We start from the raw sequence: 26702 nt of genomic DNA on the forward strand, positions 1-26702 counted from the left end.
CGAGATGATCAAGTATGGAATGACAGTGTGAAGGAGAGGTAAGCACGGCATGATTTAGAGGTGACACGAGTGTGATGAAATGATTCGGATATATGGACAGGATGAGCAAGGAAGACTCACTTTAAAGATCTATGTATCAAGAGTGGAAGGAGGACACGGGAAGGAGTAGACCAAGAAGGAAAAGGAAAGATATTGTGAATGGGGCTCTGGGGTATTGGGGAATGCATATTCAGGAGGGTGGTAGACATGCATGAGACAGAATGAATTGGATCGAGGTGGTATACTTTGAGCAACGTGATGTAATTGGGCTAAACCAGACCATTGAAGCTGTCAGAGTGAATTACGGAAACGTCTGTGAGACTTGGCTTTGGATAGAGAAGTTTGATTGTCATGTATAATACATGACAGCTGGAGAGTGGACATGAACACATGATATCTTCGTGTTTTACTAAAGCTAACTCGCTACGGCGGGAGAAACAGTAGTGTGTAAAGAAAAAAAAAAAAAACACTCATACGTGTTCACCGTTTTCTGTGTGGTGAAGGAGCACCAGGAACAGACGAAGATTCGGCATCCATTTCCGATCACATCCATTCTCAAGCTGTCATGTACAATGCACCGAAACCACAGCCCACCGTCCACAACATACACAGACTTTTTCATGGTTCCCCCTTCCTCCCCCACTTCCTATGCCCTGGCTTAGCCCAATGACAGTGCGTCGCTCCTTGTATACCACACCGCTCCATCCCGCTTTATCCTGTGCAAGCCTTTCACCCTCCTGCAAGTTTAGTCCCCACTGACTAAAATCATCTTTCACTCCATCTTTACATTTCGCCTCAGTCACCTCCTCGTCTTTGTTAATCTCTGACGCATGTATCCTTTTACTTTAGTGTCTCTTCACACATCCTCTATCCATGACATTCAGCACACCCAGCTAAGACATACTCGCCTAACCTAACCTATCCTTCTATTCGATCGACCGTCCGCAAAGTTTACATTGTCTTTAAGCTTTTCATTTCCACCAATTTCATCCTCTTGTGCACTTCCATGTTCAGGGTCCACAACTCGCAGTCACACACAACCTCAGGGAACATTATACTATCACACGTTCCCATCTGTGGCCCTATAGACAACAACCTCAGTGTTAGGTAAAATGATGGAAAAAATATGAGATAAAATTGTCACGTTTCTAGATCATAAAATGATATCAGAAAACCAATACGGTTTCCGCAATAGAAGATCCTGTCTGACGACTCTGCTGAATCTTTTATGTTACTTATCAAAATTGGACGAAAAAGTACCGTCTGATGTAGTATATTCATATTTCAAAAAAGCTTTCGATAAAGTATCTCACAAGAGACTTTTACATAAACTCAAAGCATATGGAGTCAGTGAAGAACTCTGTACATGGATCAGAGACTGGCTTACCGGAAGAAAGTAGCGTGTAGTATTAAACAGCGAAGCCTCAGATCGGCTAGACGTGACGAGTGGTGTGCCAAAGGGTTCGATCCTTGGCCCAATTCTTTTCATAATATACATTAATGACCTAGAACTCGGTCTCATATCTAAGATATCTAAATCTGCTGAGGATATTATACTAGGAGGTAAAACTGCAAACAGGCGGGACTTCGAAATGATTCAGAGATCTTAACTTACTAGCAGAGTGGTCAGACAGATGGCAAATGAAGTTTAATATAGACAAGTGTAAAGTTATGCACTTTGGAGACAAGAATATACGTTACGGCTACAAACTATTCGGAAACTCTCTAACTACAGTAAATGAAGAAAAGGACCTTGGAATTGTCATTAGCAACAATATGAAGTACATTTAACAGTGTCAAGCAGCAAGTAAAAAAAGGCAACCAAATGTTAGGTTTCATAGCCAGGAACATAGATTACAAGTCACCAGAAACAATTCTCACGCTTTATAATTATCTAGTAAGGCCACAACTTGAATATGCAGTCCAGTTTTGGTCCCCAAACTATAAAAAGGACAAGAAAATTAGAGCAAGTACAAAGACGTAAGACAAAATGGATCCCATCCCTCAAACCTGGCATGCGAAGAATGGCTAAAACGATTGGATCTTTTAAAAAAAGAAAAAAAACCCGCTGCGACTTAATCCAAAAGTTCAAAATTCTGAACAAGTTCTGTAATGCAAATCACGATCATCATTTCGAAAAATAAAATACGGCTACCAGGACAAATGGAATAAAACTCAAAGCTAAAAGATGTAGTACGGACGTGGGAAAAAGCTTCTTCCTATTGATGTGTTGAGCACTGGAATGAGTTACCGTCAGATGCAGTGAATGCTAAGACTATAAATACCATCAAAATTCGTTTAGACAAATATTCTATAAATTCATGTATACTCTGAGAAAAACGCCAGAAATTAACTGTATAAACGACAGCGGTGACGGGGACAGTAGAAGATTAATGTGCAGCAGCGGGGAGTCGGTGATAGCTTAGTCGTGAGCCAATCAGGCCTCCTGTTGTCTGTCTGTCTCATATAAAACTGTGTTTCCACAAACTCCTCAGTACACCCAGGATCATTATCCCGTTATCAAGTTGAGCTCCCTTGTGGCCAGGTCCTCCTCCTGGTAACAAAACCAATCACTACCTCCAAATTCTCTCCACTCAAATATGATCAACTCTTAACTTCCTTCTTTCAAACAAACTCCGATCAGTGGTTGCCTACCAGAGAGAGAGAGAGAGAGAGAGAGAGAGAGAGAGAGAGAGAGAGAGACTTACCTAAAACGACATTATGCCCAAATGGTTGTGTTATCGCACAGCGATTAACACTTGTCTTGCTTGATGATCAATACTGCTCCCACCTGATTATATAATAATCATTCTTTCTTGCTTCATCTGGCAATAATTTCACCCATATTTCAGGTATTGTTTTAAATATTTCTTTAGTTCCATATATGTTTCTTACTCCTCCTGGGAGTATAGCGAACAATTGTTCCAGCTTCCTGGTAAAGCTATGATCCGATATATAGGTATGTTCCATGGTATATTGTTCATGATCTGATATATAGGTATGTTCCATGGTATATTGTTCATGATCCGATATATAGGTATGTTCCATGGTATATTGTTCATGATCTGATATATAGGTATGTTCCATGGTATATTGTTCATGATCTGATATATAGGTATGTTCCATGGTATATTGTTCATGATCTGATATATAGGTATGTTCCATGGTATATTGTTCATGATCTGATATATAGGTATGTTCCATGGTATATTGTTCATGATCTGATATATAGGTATGTTCCATGGTATATTGTTCATGATCTGATATATAGGTATGTTCCATGGTATATTGTTCATGATCTGATATATAGGTATGTTCCATGGTATATTGTTCATGATCCGATATATAGGTATGTTCCATGGTATATTGTTCATGATCTGATATATAGGTATGTTCCATGGTATATTGTTCATGATCTGATATATAGGTATGTTCCATGGTATATTGTTCATGATCTGATATATAGGTATGTTCCATGGTATATTGTTCATGATCTGATATATAGGTATGTTCCATGGTATATTGTTCATGATCTGATATATAGGTATGTTCCATGGTATATTGTTCATGATCTGATATATAGGTATGTTCCATGGTATATTGTTCATGATCTGATATATAGGTATGTTCCATGTATATTGTTCATGATTGATATATAGGTATGTTCCATGGTATATTGTTCATGATCTGATATATAGGTATGTTCCATGGTATATTGTTCATGATTGATATATAGGTATGTTCCATGTATATTGTTCATGATCTGATATATAGGTATGTTCCATGTATATTGTTCATGATCTGATATTTAGGTATGTTCCATGGTATATTGTGCATGATCTGATATATAGGTATGTTCCATGTATATTGTTCATGATTGATATATAGGTATGTTCATGGTATATTGTTCATGATCTGATATATAGGTATGTTCCATGGTATATTGTTCATGATCTGATATTTAGGTATGTTCCATGTATATTGTTCATGATCTGATATATAGGTATGTTCCATGTATATTGTTCATGATTGATATATAGGTATGTTCCATGGTATATTGTTCATGATTGATATATAGGTATGTTCATGGTATATTGTTCATGATCTGATATATAGTATGTTCCATGGTATATTGTGCATGATCTGATATATAGTATGTTCCATGGTATATTGTGCATGATCTGATATATAGGTATGTTCCATGTATATTGTTCATGATCTGATATATAGGTATGTTCCATGGTATATTGTGCATGATCTGATATATAGGTATGTTCCATGTATATTGTTCATGATTGATATATAGGTATGTTCATGGTATATTGTTCATGATCTGATATATAGGTATGTTCCATGTATATTGTTCATGATTGATATATAGGTATGTTCCATGGTATATTGTTCATGATTGATATATAGGTATGTTCCATGGTATATTGTTCATGATTGATATATAGGTATGTTCCATGGTATATTGTTCATGATTGATATATAGGTATGTTCCATGGTATATTGTTCATGATCTGATATATAGGTATGTTCCATGGTATATTGTTCATGATCTGATATATAGGTATGTTCCATGGTATATTGTTCATGATCTGATATATAGGTATGTTCCATGGTATATTGTTCATGATCTGATATATAGGTATGTTCCATGGTATATTGTTCATGATCTGATATATAGTATGTTCCATGGTATATTGTTCATGATCTATTATAGGTATGTTCCATGTATATTGTTCATGATCTGATATATAGGTATGTTCCATGGTATATTGTGCATGATCTGATATATAGGTATGTTCCATGTATATTGTTCATGATCTGATATATAGGTATGTTCCATGGTATATTGTTCATGATCTGATATATAGGTATGTTCCATGTATATTGTTCATGATTGATATATAGGTATGTTCCATGTATATTGTTCATGATCTATTATAGGTATGTTCCATGTATATTGTTCATGATCTATTATAGGTATGTTCCATGTATATTGTTCATGATCTGATATTTAGGTATGTTCCATGTATATTGTTCATGATCTATTATAGGTATGTTCCATGTATATTGTTCATGATCTGATATATAGGTATGTTCCATGGTATATTGTTCATGATCTGATATATAGTATGTTCCATGGTATATTGTGCATGATCTGATATATAGGTATGTTCCATGTATATTGTTCATGATTGATATATAGGTATGTTCCATGTATATTGTTCATGATCTGATATTTAGGTATGTTCCATGGTATATTGTTCATGATCTGATATATAGGTATGTTCCATGGTATATTGTTCATGATCCGATATATAGGTATGTTCCATGGTATATTGTTCATGATCTATTATAGGTATGTTCCATGTATATTGTTCATGATCTGATATATAGGTATGTTCCATGGTATATTGTTCATGATCTGATATATAGTATGTTCCATGGTATATTGTTCATGATTGATATATAGGTATGTTCCATGGTATATTGTTCATGATCTGATATATAGGTATGTTCATGGTATATTGTTCATGATTGATATATAGGTATGTTCCATGTATATTGTTCATGATCTATTATAGGTATGTTCCATGTATATTGTTCATGATCTGATATATAGGTATGTTCCATGGTATATTGTTCATGATCTGATATATAGTATGTTCCATGGTATATTGTTCATGATCTGATATATAGGTATGTTCCATGGTATATTGTTCATGATGTAATAACTATATTTTCCTTGTTCTGAGGCCTCTGGTATGATACATTATCGTAAATAACTTGAACTGTTGGCCCGTGTTGATTATAGCTGTGTGTGTGTGTGTGTGTGTGTGTGTGTGTGTGTGTGTGTGTGTGTGTGTGTGTGTGTGTGTGTGTGTGTGTGTGTGTGTGTGTGTGTGTGTGTGTGTGTGTGTGTGTGTGTGTGTGTGTGTGTGTGTGTGTGTGTGTGTGTGTGTGTGTGTGTGTGTGTGTGTGTGTGTGTGTGTGTGTGTGTGTGTGTGTGTGTGTGTGTGTGTGTGTGTGTGTGTGTGTGTGTGTGTGTGTGTGTGTGTGTGTGTGTGTGTGTGTGTGTGTGTGTGTGTGTGTGTGTGTGTGTGTGTGTGTGTGTGTGTGTGTGTGTGTGTGTGTGTGTATATGTATATATATATATATAATATATATATATATATATATATATATATATATATTATATATATATATATATATATTATATATATATATATACCTAGCCTTATCCAGGTATTTAGTTATAATATGGTCCGGCCTTCATCATCTCAACCTATGAGAGAGTCGATCACGGCTGATCCGTGAATTCGTCATGGTCAGCAACGCTAACCCTTTGAATACAGTGGTACGACCGTTCAGCACAGCTTCAACACCATGGTACGACCTTGAGCGCATCGATACGACCCCGGATCACAACGGTACGACCCCGGATCACAACGGTACGACCCCGGATCATAACGGTACGACCCCGGATCACAAGGGGACGACCACGGATCACAAGGGGACGACCACGGATCACAAGGGGACGACCCCAGATCACAACGGTACGACCCCAGATCACAACGGTACGACCCCGGATCACAACGGTACGACCCCGAATCACATCGGTACGACTCCTGGGTATGATGGCGTTTCCAGGAGAGTCGTGCCTCAGGGTCGTGCTGGTGTGGCAACGTCGTGTTCAAGGGTTGTATGGTCGTACTTAACGGTCGTGGTCAAGGGTTGTACGGAAATATTCGAGGGTCGTACCATCTAACTTGAGAGTGTCATGTCGTGCTGATGCCTCGGGTCGTCGTTCACTTGGTCGTACCATCGTCTTGAAGTTTTGTTCTTAAGATTTGAAAACAATTCTCTGCCCGGGTTCATTACTGACAACACTGGTTCTTGCTGACCACCACCAGCCATACAGTATGAAGACCCGTGTGGTCTTTACACCACCAGCCATACAGTATGAAGACCCGTGTGGTCTTTACACCACCAGCCATGCAGTATGAAGACCCGTGTGGTCTTTGCACCACCAGCCATACAGTATGAAGACCCGTGTGGTCTTTGCACCACCAGTTCTCGCGGGTAACATGCTGTTAACAGAATCAGTTGTCTACAGTAGCGTAGCGCCCGTCTCCCAGGCCACACCTTCCATAATAACTGGCTCACTCAGGTATACCTCACCACACAAGGTCAACACGTCATGGCACACAGCATGGCATTACCCATGTCCCTGGCCAGCGCGCCCATGATACATTCATTAAGAAGCTTCGTGACAATAACCTTGTTTACACTTGAAAACTCCCCCAGAAAACATGATTACAAATGTAAATAAAGTTATACTACTTCTGAAATATACTATCTTACCTTATTGCTCACCCCGAGGATAACATAAGACTCATCAACGACCACTTACCTGTGACGAATCAACTTGTCGGTCACAAAAACATAAGAAAATACACACACACAAACATATCTATCTATCTATCTATCTATCTACCTATATATATATATATATATATATATATATATATATATATATATATATATATATATATATATATAGATAGATATATAGACAGATAGACAGACAGAAAGATAGATAGACAGAATTAAATACATACAGGAATGTCTTACCTGAACAGAAAGTTGACTGAGCTCTTCATCTGAAACAGAAAAATCATTATCAATATTTTATAAAGATTATCATTTGTATATAATATATATATATATATATATATATATATATATATATATATATATATATATATATATATATATATTTCATACTATTCACCATTTCCCGCATTAGCGAGGTAGCGTTAACAACAGAGGACTGGGCCTTTGAGGGAATATCCTCACCTGGCCCCCTTCTCTGTTCTTTCTTTTGGAAAAAAAAAAAAAAAGAAAGGGGAGGATTTCCAGACATTCTTGTAAGAATACAGAATCATTTCTTTAAAACAATGTTTGGTAACGACCAATCAATAGGTAACATTCACCAGTTTTCTGCTTTTTTTTTTCCATTTTTCTCACCACACGTTTTGTCTCATCATATAAAGCATGACTTGAATGCCATATTCATCCTCAATTGTTGAAATACGCGAAATGTTTAGGGCAAAGAAATTGTTTTCCTGTAAATATCTTGAAGAGAAGGTCGAGTATGTCGTGTGTCGGGCAGGAGGATCTGGGAAGTAAGGCAGTTGTATTTTCCTGATGATGCAGCTCTGGTGGCAGAGTTGAGGGAGGCACTACAGAAGGTGGTGACTGAGTTTGGGAAAGCGTGCGAGAGGAATACATTAATATCATCACATGTGAATAATAATCATCAGGTCAGTCAGGGTGTCAGTTTTAATGAAGAGAACTTGGAGGAGGTGAAACGTAAAACAGACTAGTGAGTGAACATGGCAGCCAATGGTTTCGTGATACATAAAGTAACCCACAGACAAAGGTCGAGGACGGATTGAGGAATGCATGAAACGAGAGGTGACTCTCGTTGACGGCTGTCTGCATGAGGAGCTGGGCCTGTATGACAAGCAGGGCCTGCATGAGGAGCTGGGCCTGTATGACAAGCAGGGCCTGCATGAGGAGCTGGGCCTGTATGACAAGCAGGGCCTGCATGAGGAGCTGGGCCTGTATGACAAGCAGGGCCTGCATGAGGAGCTGGGCCTCAGAGAAATATGTTAAGGACAGAAAGAATGTGTTGGAAATGAAATATTTGAGGACAACATGGGGTGTGTGGAGGATTGATCGAATATGATAACAAAAGTGCCGTAGTAAGAGCAGCATGTATGAGAAAGCTGAAATGGTTTGGACATATGGAGAAGATGGCTAAGAGGGTATACATGCCAGAATTATAGAGAACAAGGAAAATGGAGGAAAACAAGGTGAAGGTGGAAGGGTGGAGTGAAATATGTTCTGAGGGCTTGGGACTTCAACATGCAGGCGGGTGCGAGGCATGCAAGGGATAGAGCGAATTAGAACAATGTGGTTTACGAGGGACGACTTCCTGTCAACGAGTTGAACCAGGGCATATGAAGCGGTCGGGGGAAACCATGGAAATATCTGTGAGGCGTAAATTGTGCATAAGGGGTTTTGGCTTTGGTGGAATGAACACATTTATTCGTCTGTTTCTGGCGCTACCCTGCTGACGCAGGAAATGGGAAAGATAAATGGCAAAAACAATATATATATATATATATATATATCATACAAAGCTCCATCAGCCAGGAACGAACCTGGGACCCCTAGTGCAAGAGGCAGGCATGCTAACCGCTAGGCTAAGGGACTGTATAATAGGAAACAACTATTCGAAGTACTAAGTACTCGAATACCCTTCGTCTCACTATGGTGAGCAACGGGGTCTATCGGGGTATTCGAGTACTTAGTACTTCGAATAGTTGTTTCCTATTATACAGTCCCTTAGCCTAGCGGTTAGCATGCCTGCCTCTTGCACTAGGGGTCCCAGGTTCGTTCCTGGCTGATGGAGCTTTGTATGTTCTATGAAGGTGCGCGTTCATATACACTTTATTCGTATATATATATATATATATATATATATATATATATATATATATATATGAATATATATATATATATATATATATGAAATATATATATATATATATATATATATATATATATATATATATATATATATATATATAGAGCAAGAGACCCGGTATCAATGATGAGGAGATTTAAATGCGAAGGTGAATAATACGTCAACTGAGGGTATAATTGGTGAAGCATGGGATATTCAGTGTTGTGAATGGAAATGGTGAACAGCTTGTGGAATTGTATGATTGGGAATACTTGGTTTTAAAAGTCGGATGTACACAAGTACATACACGCGAGTAGGAGAGATGATCAAGAGGCAATACAGGATTACATACTAATTGACAGATGTGTAAAACAGGGAGACTCTTGGATGTAAATGTGCTGACATGGGCAGATGGTGTGATCTTTACCTGGCTGAGGTTAGGTGAAGAATTCGAGAGGCTAAAAGAAAAGAGAAAACGAAATGGGTGAGAAGAGAGTGGTGAAAATCTGTACAAAAAGTACAAAAACAAAAATACTTGAAAGAAAACACTTTTACAACTTGTCCCTGTCCCTCCTGTGGTGTTACTGTCTCTCCTGTGGTGTTACTGTCTCTCCTGTGGTGTTACTGTCTCTCCTGTGGTGCTACTGTCCCTCCTGTGGTGTTACTGTCTCTCCTGTGGTGCTACTGTCCCTCCTGTGGTGTTACTGTCTCTCCTGTGGTGCTACTGTCTCTCCTGTGGTGCTACTGTCTCTCCTGTGGTGCTACTGTCTCTCCTGTGGTGTTACTGTCCCTCCTGTGGTGTTACTGTCTCTCCTGTGGTGTTACTGTCTCTCCTGTGGTGCTACTGTCCCTCCTGTGGTGTTACTGTCTCTCCTGTGGTGTTACTGTCCCTCCTGCGGCGTTACTGTCTCTCCTGTGGTGTTACTGTCTCTCCTGTGGTGTTACTGTCTCTCCTGTGGTGCTACTGTCTCTCCTGTGGTGTTACTGTCTCTCCTGTGGTGCTACTGTCCCTCCTGTGGTGTTACTGTCTCTCCTGTGGTGCTACTGTCTCTCCTGTGGTGCTACTGTCTCTCCTGTGGTGCTACTGTCTCTCCTGTGGTGCTACTGTCCCTCCTGTGGTGTTACTGTCTCTCCTGTGGTGTTACTGTCTCTCCTGTGGTGTTACTGTCTCTCCTGTGGTGTTACTGTCTCTCCTGTGGTGTTACTGTCCCTCCTGTGGTGTTACTGTCCCTCCTGTGGTGTTACTGTCCCTCCTGTGGTGTTACTGCCCCTCCTGTGGTGTTACTTCCCCTCCTGTGGTGTTACTGTCCTTTCTGTGGTGTTACTGTCCCTCATGTGGGTTACTGTCCCTCCTGTGGTGTTACTGTCTCTCCTGTGGTGTTACTGTCTCTCCTGTGGTGTTACTGTCCCTCCTGTGGTGTTACTGTCTCTCCTGTGGTGTTACTGTCTCTCCTGTGGTGTTACTGTCTCTCCTGTGGTGTTACTGTCCTTTCTGTGGTGTTACTGTCCCTCCTGTGGTGTTACTGTCTCTCCTGTGGTGTTACTGTCTCTCCTGTGGTGTTACTGTCTCTCCTGTGGTGTTACTGTCCCTCCTGTGGTGCTACTGTCTCTCCTGTGGTGTTACTGTCTTTCCTGTGGTGTTACTGTCTCTCCTGTGGTGTTACTGTCCCTGCCCCTTCTGTGGTTCCTCGCTGTCATAAAAGCTACCGAACGATGAATCAGGAAGACGAGGCGAATAATCCATCAAGCGCATCTGTTCCGTCGTCGTTTTTGTTTATGTTACGTGTGAGTTTTTGTTGGCGTGTGGCCAGCAGTACAGGGGTCATCTTGGTTATGCATCCTGCCTCTCTTATATTTACAGGAGCCGGTACCGGAGCTGTAATGGCGTTGTGCTGATCCAATATTCAGGGTTGCACATCCGCTGCCTTCCCGGCCACATAGTGGGTCACCCTATCTGGTCTTCACTTGACGTCTCTTCCTAACTACCAACTGTTTTCTGTATATATGACAGACAAGAACAGTTTCCTGAATGCATCCACGTCTGTTTGTGAAGGTCAATACTATCTCGATATGTAGATATTGAGCTTCGGACTTAAATTTTCTATGTAAAGCTTAACTATTGAAAATATCTTGAACAAATTTATGTGTTCACAAGACACTATCTGCTAAGATACGTTAATTTCTATAACAATAAACGTTCAATATTCAGTCAGTAAGAACATGTTCAATATTCAGTCGGTAAGAACATGTACCTTATATGATCAGTCCTAATATTCTACAATGTCCTTCATATATAACGTAATAAACCAAATAGTTTGTTCTACTATCTTAATCATCTTTTGATTTCAGAATCAAATTAGTGAACATAATACAAGCGGTTTAAACATTCTAGTGTATAGTAAATATCTGTTCATTATCTAACTAATGAAGATTATCAAGATTAGATATCAAAATATTCAGAGCCTGTACCATAAAATATCTAAAACAATATCAAGTTTCAGATCCTCTATGGTTGAAGAGCTGAATATCTGATCAACAATGGGAGATATTCGGTAATATTTGAAGAAAAAGTCTTATTGAGCGCCAACCGACGGTCGAGGTCTACGCTACGTTCCTGGTGGTTTACATCTGAATATTCCAATATTTGATAACGGATGAGGAGGAAGGATACTCGGTAGACTATTGGTGTACAGTTTACACTGTGTCTGGGCTGTATATCAATATATCTTTATGAAGTCCCGCCATACAGCATATATTAAGATATAGATTAAGATCAGCTGGAGACTAAGTGTGAACGAATGTGGCCTTTGTTGTCCTTCCCCAGCGCTACCTCGCTAACGCGGAAGACAGTGACAAAGTATAATACATAAAGTATAATAGTACTTTAGGTAAACTCCAGTATGGTACACTTTTACTGGAAGTAAACTTCAGTATATTACATTCTCACCTATGTAAATTCCTGTTTGCGGTACACTCTTGTTTGCGGTACACTCTTACCGAACGTGAACACCAGTACGGTACACTTATCGGAGGTAAACCCAATTATGCGGTACACTCACGTGGGAGATAAACTCTCAGTACGGTACACTTAAAGAAAACTCCTGCACTGTACACTCACAGTTCGGTACACTCACCGTAAGTAAACTCCAGTACGGTACACTCTCACCGTACGTAAACTCCAGTGCGGTACACTCACCGTAAGTAAACTCCAGTACAGTACACTCTCACCGCACGTTAACTCCAGTACGGTACACTCACCGTAAGTAAACTCCAGTACGGTACACTCTCACCGTACGTAAACAAGTATGTGGTCCAGTCACCGGGAGGCCACTGTACCGTTAAGACAATACTATAACGCATCAGCTGTATTATCGGAACCATACTGAATCTACTGTATTATCAGAACCATACTGTATCTACTGTATTACCAGAACCATACTGTATCTACTGTATTATCAGAACCATACTGTATCTACTGTATTATCAGAACCATACTGTATCTACTGTATTATCAGAACCATACTGTATCTACTGTATTAACGGAGACCATACTGTATCTACTGTATTAACGGAGACCATACTCTATCTACTGTATTAACGGAGATCATACTATATCTACTGTATTAACGGAGACCATACTGTATCTACTGTATTAACGGAGACCATACTGTATCTACTGCATTAACGAAGACCATATTCTATCTACTGTATTAAAGGATCATACTGTATCTACTGTATTAATGGAGACCATACTGTATCTACTGCATTAATGGAGACTATTCTATATCTATTGTATCAATGGAGACCATACTGTATTTACTGTATTAATGGAGACCATACTGTATCTACTGTATTAATGGAAACCATTCTGTATCTACTGCATTAATGGAGACCATACTGTATCTACTGTATTAATGGAGACCATACTGTATCTACTGTATTAATGGAAACCATTCTGTATCTACTGCATTAATGGAGACAATACTGTATCTACTGTATTAATGGAAACCATTCTGTATCTACTGCATTAATGGAGACCATACTGTATCTACTGTATTACTACAGCAATCCTCTGTACTGAGGTGTCTAGCGGGTCACCACTGACTACAGAGCACGACGGTACGACCCTTCAGCACGACGGTACAACTCAAGCACGACGGTACGACCCTTGAACACGACGGTACGACCCTTGAGCACGAAGGTACGACCCCTGAGTTCGACGGTGCGACCCTTGAACAAGACGGTACGACCCTTGAACACGACGCTACGACCCTTTAGCACGAAGGTACGACCCTTGAGCACGAAGGTAGGACCCTTAAGCACGAAGGTGCGACCCTTGAGCACGAAGGTACGACCCTTGAGCACGAAGGTACGACCCTTGAGCACGAAGGTACGACCCTTGAGCACGAAGGTACGACCCTTGAGCACGAAGGTGCGACCCCTGAGCAGGACGGTACGACCCTTGAGCACGAAGGTACGACCCTTGAGCACGAAGGTACGACCCTTGAGCACGAAGGTACGACCCTTGAGCACGAAGGTACGACCCTTGAGCACGAAGGTGCAACCCCTGAGCTCGACGGTGCGACCCCTGAGCAGGACGGTACGACCCGTCGTATCGTAGTGTTCGAGGGTCGTACCGTCGTGTTGTTAAGACTGAGTATACAAAGGAATACCGTCAACGACTTTTATGCATCTAATTCCGGAGCTGGTGGCAGAACAGTTTGATTGTCTACATGAAATATAACAGAGAATGTTGTGTGTAACAGACAAACAGGTGGTCTGCCAGCTGTCTGTGGTGAGAACAGAGATCATCATGAACACATAACGGTGTGTGAAGAACATGATGAAGAACATGACAGACAAGACTGTCTGGACTGGTCATTTCATGTACCAGATAAACAGCACTACTGACTCTCCCTTACCAAAGTCCAGGGAGGGACTCACCAACACTGGTTGGAACACATCTATGATCATGAGTTCAACTGTTGTCGTCGCTCAGTCATTCTAGATTTCAAAGATGTTGTCAAAACAAGAATCTCTCGCCTCATTCCAGAGTAAAATGTTTCCTTAAACACAGTCTTCATCACAATGGTTAATTAAGGAAGATCTTGCTTCAAACACCTCCATACATCAACATGGTCAGAGCCTTAAACACCTCCATACACCAACATGGTCAGAGCCTCAAACACCTGCATACACCAACATGGTCAGAGCCTTAAACACCTGCACACACCAACATGGTCAAAGCCTCAAACACCTGCATACACCAACATGGTCAGAGCCTCAAACACCTCCATACACCAACATGGTCAAAGCCTCAAACACCTGCATACACCAACATGGTCAAAGCCTCAAAGTAACCAATAAAAATAAAATAATGGTCGCAAATATAACTAATGCAAAGATACAATGATCGCAAATAGAATCAATAAAAATATAATATTGATCTCAAATGTAACCAATAGAATATATAATTGATCAGAAATGTAACTAATAAAGGTATAATAATGATCGCAAGTGTAATAAATAAAAACATAATAATGATCAGAAATGTAACCAATAAGAATATAATAATGATCGCAAATGTGAATGATAAAAAATTAATAATGATCGCAAATGTAATCAATGAAAATATAATAATCATCGTAAATATAACCAATAATTAATAACGATCGCAAATGTAACCAATAATATGATAATGATCGCAAATGCAACCAATAAAAATATAATAATAATCTCAAATGTAACCAATGAAATCATAATAATGATCGCAAATGTAACCAATCAAAATATAATAATGATCGCAAATGTAACCAATAAAAATATAATAATGATCGCAAACGTAACCAATAAAAATATAATAATGATATCAAATGCAACCAATAAAAATATAATAATAATCTCAAATGTAACCAATGAAATTATAATAATGATCGCAAATGTAACCAATCAAAATATAATAATGATCGTAAATGTAACCAATAAAAATATAATAATGATCGCAAATGTAACAATAAATATAATAATGATCTCAAATGTAACCAATAAAAATATAATAATGATCGCAAATGTAACCAATGAAAATACAATAATGATATCAAATGTAACCAATGAAAACATAATAATGATCGCAAATGTAACCAATTAAAATATAATAATGATCTCAAATGTAACCAATAGAATATATAATTGATCAGAAATGTAACCAATAAGAATAATAATGATCGTAAATGTAACTAATAAAGATATAATAATGATCGCAAGTGTAATAAATAAAAACATAATAATGATCAGAAATGTAACCAATAAAAACATAATAATGATCGCAAATGTGAATGATAAAAAATTAAAAATGATCGCAAATGTAATCAATGAAAATATAATAATCATCGCAAATATAACCAATAAATAATAACGATCGCAAATGTAACCAATAATATGATAATGATCGCAAATGCAACCAATAAAAATATAATAATGATCTCAAATGTAACCAATGAAATTATAATAATGATCGCAAATGTAACCAATTAAAATATAATAATGATCTCAAATGTAACCAATAAAAATATAATAATGATCTAAAATGTAACCAATAAAAATATAATAATGATATCAAATGTAGCCAATAAAAATATAATAATGATCGCAAATGTAACCAATAAAAATACAATAATGATCTCAAATGTAACCAATGAAAATATAATAATGATCACAATGTAAACAATAGAAATATAATGATCGCAAATGTAACAAATAAAAATATAATAATGATCGCAAATGAGACCAATAAAATATAATAATGATCGCAAATGTAACCAATAAGAACATAATGTAATGATCTCAGATGTAACCAATGAAAATATAATAATGATTTCAAATATAGCTAATGAAAATATAATAATAATCTCAAATGTAATCAATAGAAATATACTGATCGCAAATCTAACCAATACAAATATAATAATGATCGCAAATGTAACCAATAAGAATATAATAATGATCGCAGATGTAACCAATAAAATATAATAATGATCGCAAATGTAACCAATAAAATATAATGATCGGAAATGTAACCAATAAGAATATAATTATGATAGCAAAATTAACCAATAAATGATAATGATCGCAAAAGTAATCAATAAAAATGCAATAATTATCGCAAATGTAACCAATAAAGATTTAATAACGACTGCAAATGTAATCAATAAAAATGCAATAATGATCGCAAATGTAACCAATAAAAATATAATGACCGCAACTGTAACCACTAATATAATAATGATAGCAAATGTAACCAATAAGAATTTAATAACGACCGCAAATGTAATCAATAAAAATGCAATAATGATCGCAAATGTAACCAATAAAAATATAATAACGACCGCAACTGTAACCACTAATATGATAATGATAGCAAATGTAACCAATAAAAATTTAATAACGACCGCAAATGTAATCAATAAAAATGCAATAATGATCGCAAATGTAACCAATAAAAATATAATAACGACCGCAACTGTAACCACTAATATAATAACGATCGCAAATGTACCCAATATGATAATAATCGCAAATGTAACCAATGAAGATATAATAATGATCACAACTGTAACCAATAATATAATAATGATCGCAAATGCAACCAATATAATGATCTCCAATGTAACCAATACAATATAATAATGATCACATATGTAACCCAAATATAATATTGATAGCAAATGTAACCACTGAAAATATTATAATGATCACAACTATAACCAATAATATAATAATGATCGCAAATGCAACCAATTTAATAACGATCGCAAATGTAACCAATAAAAAATAATAATGATCACAAATGTAACCCCCAAATATAATAATGATCGCAAATGTAATCAATAAAAATATAAAAGTGATCACAAATTTAACCAATGAAAATATAATAATGATCGCAAATGTAACCAATAAAAACATATAATGATCTCAACTGTAACCAATACAATATAATAATGATCTCAAATGTAACCAATTACAATATAATAATGATCTCAAATGTAACCCAATAGAAATATAATAATGATCTCATATGTAACCAATGAGAACATAATAATGATTTCAATAGTAACCAAGAAAATATAATAATGATCTCAAATATAACCAATAAAAATATAATAATGATTTCAAATGTAACCAATAAAACATAATAACGATCTCAAATGCAACTAATATAAATGTAATAATCTCAAATGTAACTAATAGAAATATAATAATCTCAAATGTAACCAAGAGAAATATAATGATAATCTCAAATGTAACCAAAAAAAATATGATAATGATCTCAAATGTAACCAATAAAACATATCAATGTTCGCAAATGTAACCAAGAAAATATAGTAATGATCGGAAATGTAACCAATATAAATATAATCATAATCGCAAATTCAACCCATAAATAATAATGATCGCAAATGTAATCAATAAAAATATAATAATGATCTCAAATGTAAACAAAAAAAAATATGATAATCGCAAGTGTAACCAACAAAAATAATAATGGTCACAAATGTAACCAATAAATGAATAATGATCGCAAATGTAATTAATGAAAATATAAAAGTGATCGCAAAAGTAACCAATAAAACTATAACAATGATCTCAAATGTAGCCAATAGAATATTATAATGGTCTCAAATGTAACCAACAAAATATAATAATGATCTCAAATGTAACCAACAAAATATAATAATGATCTCAAATGTAACCAACAAAATATAATAATGATCTCAAATGTAACCGATGAAAATATAATAATGATCTCAAATAAAATCAATAAGAATATAATAATGATGCGCAAATGTAACCAATAAAAATATAATAATGATCTCAAAGAAAACCAATAAAAATTCAATATGATCGCAAATGTAACCAATAAAAAATTAATAATGATCTCAAATGTAACCAATAAAAATATAATAATGATCTCAAATGTAACCAATAGAAATACAAAAATATCTCAAAGGTAACCATAAAAAATTAATAATGATCTCAAATGTAACCAATGAAAATATAATAATGATCTCAAATGTAACCAATGAAAATATAATAATGATCTCAAATGTAACCAATAGAAATATAAAAATATCTCAAATGTGACCAACAAAAATATAATAATGACCTCAAATGTAACCAATGAAAATATAATAATTATTTCAAATGTAACAAAAATATAATAATGATCTCATATGTAACAAATAAAAATTTTACAAAGATCGAAAATGTAATCAATAATATAATAATGATTTCAAATGTAACCAATAAAAATATAATAATGATCTCAAATGTAACCAATAAAAATAAAATAATGATCTCAAATGTAACCAATACGAACATAATAATGATCTCAAATGTAACCAATAATAACACAAAAATGTCTGTCTGTCGACGTGTGTAAGTGCACCAACCAATTACTGACAAGTTAAGCTGCAGCTGTAAACGTAACACCTTGTATAACAATGTTGGAAGATCTAGGTCGAGTGTGTGTGTGTGTGTGTGTGTGTGTGTGTGGATTACCTTGTGCTGCTGCCAGTGAGAGTAACCGAGTGATCTTGTGGGCTACATCACAAAGAATCTCCTGGTCAGTGAGTGTCCCACAGCAGGAACAATATGTCTAAAAACTTTAGAAAATCATTGACATGAATTATAGAGTCTGTCTATCTTCTAGTTTTATTAAAATTATGTTCAATCAATAAGGTTATTGGGAGAGTGACTGTTCTAAATAACTTATGTATATTTCTAATTCAATGCAGCTGTTAAAGTTAGCAACTCCATAAAAATAAATTCACAAATTCCGTTACCACCTTCATGAGAACTTCTAGAATTTTTAAATCATCAAGATTTTCAGTCATGAGAGAGAGAGAGAGAGAGAGAGAGAGAGAGAGAGAGAGAGAGAGAGAGAGAGAGAGAGAGAGAGAGAGAGAGAGAGAGAGAGAGAGAGAGCTGATAAACTCCTGGTGTTCACTGTATTACTGGAACATTAACAGAGTTGGTGGGGCCGACACTAAGGCCCTTCCATATTTGATCATGGAACCAGACGCTGGCGATGGTAGAGGTTAGTGCTCCTCTGCTCACGGGAAGACGCTATCAAACCTTCTGCTCTGAATATTTCACATGAGGGACGACCATGTTTGTTGGTGCAGGCTGAGGAGGGGGGGGGGGGTGTACACCTCTGGCTCGCCCACGAGAGAAGATGGGATAATGGCTGTACCAGCTGGTAATGTGGGGGCGGGGGGGGGGGGGGGTGCGAATGGCCAGGGTGAACTCTGGATGTGGTATGGTTACCAGGAGTGATGGTGGTGATGGTGAGCGTGAGGGACGTGGTGTCTTGATGTTACCATCACTCGAGTCCAGATGGTTCACGCTGGCTGGTGTGGCTGCTATACAAGCTCAGACTACCATCTGCTGACGCTCTATGTCACAGTGAGGCAGGGTCTGGCAGATGGTGGGCCACTGGCTGCCAGGTGGGCGAGGAGGCAGATGGTGGCACAGTGAGGCAGGGTCTGGCAGATGGTGGGCCACTGGCTGCCAGGTGGGCTAGGAGGCAGATGGTGGCACAGTGAGGCAGGGTCTGGCAGATGGTGGGCCACTGGCTGCCAGGTGGGCGAGGAGGCAGATGGTGGCACAGTGAGGCAGGGTCTGGCAGATGGTGGGCCACTGGTTGTTAACAAGCCGAGACTCTTCTTTGTGAGGTTAACACAAGGACACAAGCAAGTGTGACAGTTAAGATGTGTCGCCTTGCCACAACATGTGTGGCAGCTTCACGTGTACAACATCTTATAACAGATTATTTCACAAATTGTTTGTTGTATTTTGTGTCGTGTTACGGTTAGCGGTGCTGAGGTAGATGGACCAGACTGGCTGGTACATCAGTGTCTTGATGCTGAGTGTGGTCCAGGTCACGTGGCTGGTACATCAGTGTGGTCCAGGTCACGTGGCTGGTACATCAGTGTGGTCCAGGTCACATCTTACATGGTGAGCAAAGGTAAGGCGTCTAGCGTTTCCTGTTCCTGTGGTACAATATTTGTTGTCCTCTTCTGCACCTTGTCTACTGCCTCTTTGTGCTTGTTTACCTGTCGTGACCAAATCTGAGAATCATATTCTAGTTTTGGCCTCATATACGTCGTATGTGAGCAACCTGCTGAATGTTTCCTCGTCCACATAACTGAATGATCTTCTGATATTTGCCAGAAGAGATTTTGTATCCATTATCGTGAGTCTGGCGACTGCTTAAAGATGATGCCAACTTCCAAGTCATTTTTGCACAGATTCCTGCAGCTGATGTCTTGTCGTATAATATTCATATTCTTTCACCGTGTCCCCTCATCATCACTATGCACTTACTTAGCTTGAATTTCATTAACAATGTATCAGAGCAACGATGGAGTTTGCTCGTAAGCTGATGTGTTCCTCCTCAGTTTTAACTTCAATCATGACCTCGGCATCATCTGCAAACATGGGTAGCTGGGAATCCAGTCCTAAGGCAACTCATTCACACACATCAGGATAGGACCTTTCGGCACATCACTAGTTGCATCAACCCATTTAGAGAAGGCTTTAATGAGGCACGACTTCTGTTTTCTGCCACAATCATATCTTGTCCACTGAAAGACTCTCCTCCATATTCCTGCCTGGAAAGCCAGGTTCTCTCTACCAGCCTAACACATGGCACAGAGTCCAATAGTCTCTGGCAGTTCAGACACACACAATCCACACAGCCTTCTCTTTTGCCTTCAACAGAGCTCACTCTCTCGTAGAAATCTAAACTGGTTCGATACATATGACATTTTTTCCTGTAGGTAGTTTCTGGCCTGCAGGACGTCGTCCATTTGTTTATTACTATTATTAATATCATTATTATTATCATTATTATTATCATCATCGTCCAGTACCTTACTACGCCACCTGTCAGGCAAGGGGCACCCGTCCGTACGTATGTAATGCCTCCTCCACCTGCCTTGAGCACAAAACAATTATGACGTTTGCTTTCTTTCCACTTCCTTAGCACTTCACCTTGATGCAGCGACATCTCGAACAACATTTCAAGCAGGTGGTCAGGTGTATGTGCACATATCTTCATGACGACCATGCATGGGTCACGATCCTTTCACTCTTGTGTAGACATTATAATGTTTCCCATGACCACCTTCCTACCCCACGCCACTGGTGCTCGGGGATATGGTCTCATCCACTGTGTAAACACTTACCAACATGTTATCCAGTTCCTCACATATCATTACGTCATCCTTGACAACATTTACCTCAAAATCCCCAAACCTGAGATGTTTCACAACAACCAAATTGTTTCTGATTAATCTATGGCAAGTTTGGAGTTAGCTCTGGCCTTGTGCTACTGGCTCTCAGCTCTCGTGTACCTCCTCACAGCTGACGCCCATATCCAGAGTATATGTATGTATACATGTATGTTTACTGCTGCATTTAATGGCTAGTTGAATATGAAGTTGCTTTAGCCAGAGTTTGGGACACAGACATGTGATGCTGGTGCTGGCTGAGACATAGACATGTGATGCTGGTGCTGGCTGAGACACAGGCATGTGATGCTGGTGCTGGCTGAGACACAGACATGTGATGCTGGTGCTGGCTGAGACACAGACATGTGATGCTGGTGCTGGCTGAGACAGACATGTGATGCTGGTGCTGGATGAGACACAGACATGTGATGCTGGTGCTGGCTGAGACACAGACATGTGATGCTGGTGCTGGATGAGACACAGACATGTGATGCTGGTGCTGGCTGAGACACAGACATGTGATGCTGGTGCTGGCTGAGACACAGACATGTGATGCTGGTGCTGGCTGAGACACAGACATGTGATGCTTATACTGTAATTTCCTTAATATTTGAATCACATACAAAACATGTGATAACTACAAGTTTCGGGGCGAGTTGTACACTGTGTTACCCCGTCTCCCACCCTTGTAGACATGTCATGTTTACATACATACATGTAATAACATCTTGGATACATACACACTCCAAGTGACGCTAGCCATCAACCAGCACCAAGAGAAAGATGAACAGCGACTGCAGCCCCTTCCGGGGATCGAACCTGGGTCCGCGATACAGGGAGGTCGCAATGCCAACCACCGAACCACAGCATATATAATATTCTCACTTCAAATGCAATTGATACAAAAGAACATAAGACAATATTTCAATCACATGAATCGAGTACTGAGCGAGGAAGACTACAAACTGGAGACTAAGTTCCTGACGTGTATCTCAGCAGTGAACATATAATATGTAAACAACATTAAGAGTCACGACCAGTCAGGTAAAAGGAGGATTTTCACACATGACTTAACTACAACCACTGTACAAACCACTGGAGGGCAAACTAAACCTATACACAAATACCTTATGATGAAGATATGATTAGTGAACACAACCAGCGCAAGAACCAACGGCGGACACCCAGCGGCCTGAATCACCAGCCATCAAAACCAACAGCGACGTCGAGACACGACACGTCGGTGGAAGCTGGCGTTCTCCCTCCCCTTCCCTTGGAACACCAACATGGTCGCTCAGGTCCCCAGCCACCAGCACACACACGACACCAAAACATCACCGCTAAGCATCAAGAGAAACTCAGGAGAACCGAAGAGCGATTTTGGTTTGAATATTTCAGCGGGAGTGTTTGTTGTGTGAGGGCAAGAGGGTGGGAGCCAGCCGGCCAACGCTGACTCCTGGCTAAATAATGGCGGGCGAACGCGTTTTGTGCGCCCGGCGACACCACCTTGCCGATATATATGCAGCAGACGGGGAGGTCAGAGTCGCTCTCGGCGCATTTTCGGGACATTTTGAAGGCTGGGTCCAGATGATTTCCCGGTCCAGGATTATTGCTGTAATGTGAGGGTGATGCACAAGATACAGGCAGATGTATTCTGTAATGAGATATTGCTGAGGTAATCAAGAGGCTCTCTGTCTGTCTGTCTGTCTGTCTGTCTGTCTGTCTGTCTGTCTGTCTGTCTGTCTGTCTGTCATCATCACAAAAACGTAAGAAAGTCCACATCACCTCGCCAGGGGTCGCCACATTACCCAAATTAACTGATCATAAATTATGGTTAACTTTGTAATCTCTTATTAGTGACATACAAGAGGCAGTTGTGTGGTTAACACTAATTATAGAGAGAGAGAGAGAGAGAGAGAGAGAGAGAGAGCATTCTCCTACATATAGACGGTACAATGGACGTGTACAGAGTTACATGTCATGAGGAGAGTTACTAGGCCAACCCTGGGGGACGTGCACACAACCAACAACCCTGGGGGACGTGCACACAACCAACAACCCTGGGGGACGTGCACACAACCAACAACCCTGGGGGACATGCACACAACCAACAACCCTGGGGGACGTGCACACAACCAACAACCCTGGGGGACGTGCACACAACCAACAACCCTGGGGGCACGTGCACACAACCAACAACCCTGGGGGCACGTGCACACAACCAACAACCCTGGGGGACGTGCACGCAACCAACAACCCTGGGGGACGTGCACGCAACCAACAACCCTGGGGGCACGTGCACACAACCAACAACCCTGGGGGACGTGCACACAACCAACAACCCTGGGGGCACGTGCACACAACCAGCAACCCTGGGGGCACGTGCACACAACCAACAACCCTGGGGGACGTGCACACAACCAACAACCCTGGGGGCACGTGCACGCAACCAACAACCCTGGGGGACGTGCACGCAACCAACAACCCTGGGGGACGTGCACACAACCAACAACCCTGGGGGCACGTGCACACAACCAACAACCCTGGGGGCACGTGCACACAACCAACAACCCTGGGGGACGTGCACACAACCAACAACCCTGGGGGACGTGCACACAACCAACAACCCTGGGGGACGTGCACGCAACCAACAACCCTGGGGCACGTGCACACAACCAACAACCCTGGGGGCACGTGCACACAACCAACAACCCTGGGGGCACGTGCACACAACCAACAACCCTGGGGGACGTGCACACAACCAACAACCCTGGGGGACGTGCACGCAACCAACAACCCTGGGGGACGTGCACGCAACCAACAACCCTGGGGGCACGTGCACACAACCAACAATCCTGGAGGGGGGGGCCTGCACACAGCCAACCCTGAGAGGACGTGCAAACAACCAACAACCCTGGGGGACGTGCACAGCCGACAACCCTGGGAGGACGTGCACACAACCAACAACCCTGGGGGCACGTGCACACAACCAACAACCCTGGGGGCACGTGCACACAACCAACAACCCTGGGGGCACGTGCACACAACCAACAATCCTGGAGGGGGGGGCCTGCACACAGCCAACCCTGAGAGGACGTGCAAACAACCAACAACCCTGGGGGACGTGCACAGCCGACAACCCTGAGAGGACGTGCAAACAACCAACAACCCTGGGGGACGCGCACAGCCGACAGCTCTGGGACGTGCGCGCAACCGACAATCCTAGGAAAACGTGCACACAACAAAGCACCCTGGAAGGACGTGCACACAATCAACAACTTTGTGAGGATGTGCACACAACCAACCCTGAGAGGACGTGCACAGAGCCAACCCTGAGGATGTGCACACAGCCAACCCTGAGAGGACGTGCACAGAGCCAACCCTGAGGACGTGCACACAGCCAACACTGGGGAGGTGCACACGACCAAACCTGGGGGAAAGTGCACGCCAACAACCCTGGGAAGGTGCATACGACCAACCCTGGGGGAAGATGCACACGACCAACCCTAAGGGAAGTGCACACGACCAACCCTGGGGGAAAATGCACACGACCAACCCTGAGGGAAGTGCACACGACCAACCCTGGGGGAAGATGCACACGACCAACCCTGGGGGAAGATGCACACGACCAACGCTGGGGTAAGATGCACACGACCAACCCTGGGGTAAGATGCACACGACCAACCCTGGGGAGGTGCATACGACCAACCCTGGGGTGATGCACATGACCAACCCTGGGGAGGTGCATACGACCAACCCTGGGGGAAAATGCACACGACCAACCCTGAGGGAAGTGCACACGACCAACCCTGGGGGAAGATGCACACGACCAACCCTGGGGGAAGATGCACACGACCAACGCTGGGGTAAGATGCACACGACCAACCCTGGGGTAAGATGCACACGACCAACCCTGGGGAGGTGCATACGACCAACCCTGGGGGTAAGATGCACACGACCAACCCTGGGGTAAGATGCACACGACCAACCCTGGGGAGGTGCATACGACCAACCCTGGGGTAAGATGCACACGACCAACCCTGGGGAGGTGTATACGACCAACCCTGGGGTATGATGCACACGACCAACCCTGAGGGAGGTGCACACGACCCGCCACAGGATGTAGGGAGAGGAAAAAGAAAAAAATGAGGTGTCAAGGAAGGGGAGGAGGGGCGGGTTTGAGGCGACCCAGGATCACTCATTATTCACAACGTCTCCCTGTGAGTGTGCTGGGGTCGGGGACCCACAGGGGTGCGTACCAGGCAGGTTAACACACGGTGAAGCACGGATAACACCACCACATGTATGGTGAAGCACGGATAACACCACCACATGTGGGGTCAGGCACAGATAACACCACCACATGTATGGTGAAGCACGGATAACACCATCACATGTGAGGTGAAGCACGGATAACACCATCACATGTATGGTGAAGCACGGATAACGCCACCACATGTGGGGTCAGGCACAGATAACACCACCACATGTATGGTGAAGCACGAATAACACCATCACATGTATGGTGAAGCACGGATAACGCCACCACATGTGAGGTGAAGCACGGACAACGCCACCACATGTGAGGTGAAGCACGGATAACACCACCACATGTATGGTGAAGCACGGATAACGCCACCACATGTGAGGTGAAGCACGGATAACACCACCACATGTGGGGTGAAGCACGGATAACACCACCACATGTATGGTTAAGCACGGATAACACCACCACATATGGGGTGAAGCACGGATAACACCACCACATGTATGGTGAAGCACGGATAACACCACCACATGTGGGGTGAAGCACGGATAACACC

The 26702-nt window shown here is 40.8% G+C and overlaps 1 long non-coding RNA gene across 1 annotated transcript in view; it reads right to left on the bottom strand.

Moving 5' to 3' along the window:
- Nucleotides 1–26702, bottom strand: part of LOC139745790 (uncharacterized) — a 148658-nt gene that overhangs the window by 117075 nt on the left and 4881 nt on the right. Inside the window, exon 2 of the long non-coding RNA XR_011711958.1 lies at nucleotides 7684–7712. This is a non-coding gene — a long non-coding RNA (uncharacterized lncRNA). The remainder of the gene's footprint in view (nucleotides 1–7683; nucleotides 7713–26702) is intronic.

This window comes from Panulirus ornatus, chromosome 62 (assembly GCF_036320965.1).
Source record: "Panulirus ornatus isolate Po-2019 chromosome 62, ASM3632096v1, whole genome shotgun sequence".
Taxonomy (NCBI): Eukaryota; Metazoa; Arthropoda; class Malacostraca; order Decapoda; family Palinuridae; genus Panulirus; species Panulirus ornatus.